Raw genomic sequence first — 4,438 nt, 5'->3', positions numbered from 1 at the left:
TCTTTACACATCAGCTTGGTACCTTACATGGTTAAAAACCAGTTAATTTCAAGACGCTGGCGTCACGTCAGGTCGTCACGTGGGTCGACACGCTCAGTTAGACGCTCAAAGTACAAGACGTTCGGATAGACGTTCGGTTTGACGTTCGATCGGTCGGTCGGTCGTTCGGAAGTTTGATTTTGGCACTGATCCCGCGCCATAATTTTGGAACTATTTTTCAACCATGACGGGACGTGTCGGACGGACGTCTTTTCAACGGCCAATAGACGTCGGAATGTTTGCTGGGTCTCTTCTCTCACGGTGAAGTGACACATACTCGCGCGGGCGCCTCCTCTCTCTCACTCGTCTCATTCGCTCCGGTTCCTGCAGGTTTCGTGCTCACACCGAAAGCGCGCGCACCACTGATCACGCGAATAAGCCACGCTTAGTCTCAAACAGAGACATGAACCATATTGAAAATCCAATAAAATCTGTATAAAACGATTAATCAGACACGGTTAATTACTTCACGATTTGTTTACTTAAATTCTTTGTAATGACAATGAACCAGACAAATCAATGATTTAGAGTTGTTTATAACAAAATATTCTCGTTTGTCGCCACTTACTGGTTTAACGATAACGTTATGTGTGGGTCTATTCATTCTAATAAATCTAACATACTTTTTATTTTCAGCAGCTGGAGGAGAGACAGCCTGTGCAGCAACAACAAGACAACAATGAGCATGCTGGGTATTACATTAATTTCTGACTTATTCAGTACCAATAGATATAAGGTCCTGGACTAATATTGCTGCTATCGGTATGTATGTAACGTTCAGTCATTAATTACCCTTTATATACAACCACATATCATTCAGATAATCTCCAGGTGGACTGCATGGATCCAGGATCAAGAGATCATTCATCATGCAGACCATGTTCCAGGAGAAGCAGCGTATACTGGGTAACAACTATGCCTCATTTTTCCAATATCACTTAGGTAAGACTAAATGGATTTAAAGTGAGTTCAATCATGGGTCATTTGTTTCAGGTCTGCTTGATCCTTTTGTTGTCCTGGATGTGAGAATATGGTCAAAATATGTGCCAATCAGCATCCAGCCATAAAAGCAGCCTTCTCGTTAAAAGGCTCAGGAGGACAAACAGGTAATTCACAGGGTTGAATTTCACAAGTCAATTACTCACAGAGACGAGGAGATGTTAATAATTCTGAATTTGAGGGGTCAGCAATTTTACTATTTGATACATTTACACTTTTCATTTAATTCAGAATGAAATCATTGGTGATTGATGAATCTGAATATAGTTGATGTGTTCATTTATTTAGAAATCGGATTTGATATTTTAAAATGCACTGTCTGTCCAGAATTACAGACTTTCCAGCTTGTTCCAAAGCTGTATACATTTCTTCTGTTAAAAACCACCATTGACTTCCATAGTTTTTGTTTTTTTTTTCTACTATGGAAGTCAATGTTGGCCCAAAGCAGCCTGGTAACAAACTTTCTTTAAAATATTTTATATAGCTTTGGAACAAGCTGAGGGTGAGTAAATGATGATAGAATTTTCATTTTTTTGGTGAACTATCCCTTTAATTCGACTGTGCAACTAGTCCGATTACAAATTAATTATTAGGGTCCATGTAAATGCAGCTATTGTATAGTCCCAAATTATACACAATCACATTACATAGGCTGCTTGGCAACCCTATAACTTTTTAAAATCTGAAGCTATAGCAGCAACATTAGCTGTGTTTACATGGGCTCTAATAATCAGACTTTAATCAGACTAGTAGCACAGATGGAATAAAAAGTCACATGTAACCACATTAGTTGAAATGAATTGGCCGATTGGCATTTCATTCGGATTCAAAGGGCATGATTAAAGCTTTTTTAAAATCTGTTCGATTAAAACTGTTCGAATCAATTCAACTATCATATACAATCCAAAATCTTCTTCCTCTCATCATCTCATCCGCAAGCTTCTTGTTTTGGGCGTTGAAAGGAGCATTTTTACTGCTTGATAAATATAAACCGCATGGCACAAAGCTTAATGTGCTCATCGTCTCCTAATTAGGACCCATAATAGATAAATGTTAAGTCTGTTTTTAAAACAAAGAAAAGCTGTGTAGTGCAGTCATGCAATGTACCAACTGCTTTGACATGATTATCGGGTTAACTAACTTGTATGCAAAGGCTCACAAACTACTGAGTGTTCGAACTTACAAAGTGTACGCCTGCCTAAAGGGTTAGTTCACACAAAAATGAAAAAAAAAAAAAAGACTCGCCCTTATGTCTGTTACGTCCACCGTCTTGTCCAGGTTGTTTGACTGTCACGTGTTCCTTTGTGTTTTGCTCCCGCCACTCATTATTCACCATGGACACTGATTTCATCCCCAGCTGTTTCTTGTTAGTGTGTGTACTTAAGTTCCTCCCTGTCTTCAGTCCAGTGTCCGGTATTGTTTGATGTTACTAGTGTTTCCGTGTATCCTGACTGCTTTATGTTATTAAACTACGTTATTGTTCCTACTCCTGCCTTCCTCGTCTTCTCTGGAATACCACCGTAACAGAATACCGGACCAAAAAACACGAAAGATGGATTTCTGCAGCAGATTCACGCTAGTGGCACAGAAAAACCACGATTTTTGTTTATTCACCAAGGAATTCATCAGTGTTGCACTCTCCTGCCCCTACGACGACGAAACCCTGAAGTCATTGTTCTGGATCGGGGCCAACTACCATCGTCCCGTGGACCTCCCAGACACCTCTGGACTCAGCTGGATGGAATCCATCATCAGGTGTCTGGAGAGCGTTCGTCCCCGATCCAGAGCACAGCCAGACCCAGAGCCCGTACTTTCCCCACGGACCGCGGAGTACTCGTGCGAGCCCCCCGCAGACGGAGAGTTACCACCGGCAGCTACAGGTCAACCAGATCCCGAGACCCCGAGGACAGAGGTGACCAGCGCCCAGGAAGTGGAACTCCACCAGACGTCTGACCAGGGGTGTGAGCCCACGACATCTACGGACGAGGGAGATTCGACTACGGAGAGGGAGGACTGGCTGATTGACTTCAGCGATGAGTCTACGCCCACCCAAACCCACCCGTCATGTTTACCTTCGTCATCTAACAGAGACATTACTATGGACTGTGTTTTATTTACAGATTCACTATCGACGCTGTCAACACCTCGCTCAGCCAGTCCTCCTACTACATCGCTGCTGGATGTCATCTGCCCTGCGCCGTCTCCGGGGAACCCCTGTGATGTAGAGCCGCAGGTCACACTCCCACCAGCAGCACGTAGGCCAGAGGTTCCGGTGGCTTCGCCTCCAGCTGCCGTCCTTGTCGCTCCATCTTGGCCCGTCGACCTGCCGGCTCCGTCCAGGCTCCTCCCAGCTACGGTTCCGCCGGAGACCCTCCGACTGACGGCTCCTCCGGCCTCCCTCGTCCGGCCGGCTCCCCCTTGGTCAGTCGTCCCTCCTCTTCCGCCACGGACTTTCGAGACGTTGAGTACTCTCCGTCCCTCCACTCCTTCGGCTACAGAGGGCTCCTCCTTCCCCTCGGAGTCGCCTCTGTCCTCGGTCGAGCCGACGTCACCGCAGCCCTCGGGATCTCCAGCTACACTTCCGCTGATCGTCGCCTGTACATCGCCGCAGTCTCCTAGGCCAGCGACGTCGCGGGAGTTCGCCAGCTCTCCGTCTGCGCACCAGAATTCACCTGCCGAGTCTCCGTCGGTCATCCCCCAGATGCCTTCAGTCCGCCCTTCAGCATCTGGACTCCGCCCTCCATCTACCTGGCCGTGGACTGTCGGATCTGGGGAGCTCTGGGTCTGTGCCAGCGGTCATCCACCCACGCCACCAGGGGATCGTCGTCTTCCCTCCATCACTCCATCACCTTCACTCCGCCCACCTCCAGAGCCCCCTCCGGCCACCCCTGTCATGTTCCTCCACGGCGCGAGGACGCGCCTTGCCGGAGGGGGGAGCTACTGTTATGTCCACCGTCTCGTCCAGGTTGTTTGACAAACAAAATGTCCTTCAGTTATCAAATGGTTTATCTAGCAGGTCAAGTCATGGTGTACAGACTTGATCAAGGATTGTCAAACAACAATGATGTTTCTTCTCATCATCCTTCGTTCTATGAAGGTTACTGGGCTCTCTGGATAATTTTGTTTACTGCCAGTGTGTCACTGTTTCTCTGCCGTCAAGTCTACATTTTTACATTTAGCATTGTGATCACACATAGCTGACAGTGTTTAAATTCAGACCCCAAGTTGAATTTAGACAAGGGGTTTTAACCCATGGACGGCAATCTTCAATTTTACAATTCCAATTTTCCATAAATACTTAAACTTACTGATCCAGAGAGTAATTCAAATCAACATCATAAATGACAAAAGTAGTCATAATTACCATTAGTAGACAGAGCTGGATAAACAATCAAGTCTT

General features: G+C 45.8%; 1 long non-coding RNA gene across 1 annotated transcript; it reads left to right on the top strand.

Annotated features, from left to right (window-relative positions):
* Positions 1-686: 686 nt before the first annotated feature.
* LOC137032763 (uncharacterized) lies at positions 687-1,145 on the top strand. The gene is made up of 3 exons (XR_010896742.1): positions 687-731; positions 860-945; positions 1,033-1,145. It is a non-coding gene; the product is annotated as an uncharacterized lncRNA (long non-coding RNA).
* Positions 1,146-4,438: the final 3,293 nt, after the last annotated feature.

This window comes from Chanodichthys erythropterus, chromosome 12 (assembly GCF_024489055.1).
Source record: "Chanodichthys erythropterus isolate Z2021 chromosome 12, ASM2448905v1, whole genome shotgun sequence".
Classification (NCBI taxonomy): domain Eukaryota; kingdom Metazoa; phylum Chordata; class Actinopteri; order Cypriniformes; family Xenocyprididae; genus Chanodichthys; species Chanodichthys erythropterus.
This window is presented reverse-complemented; position numbering and strand designations above follow the sequence as displayed.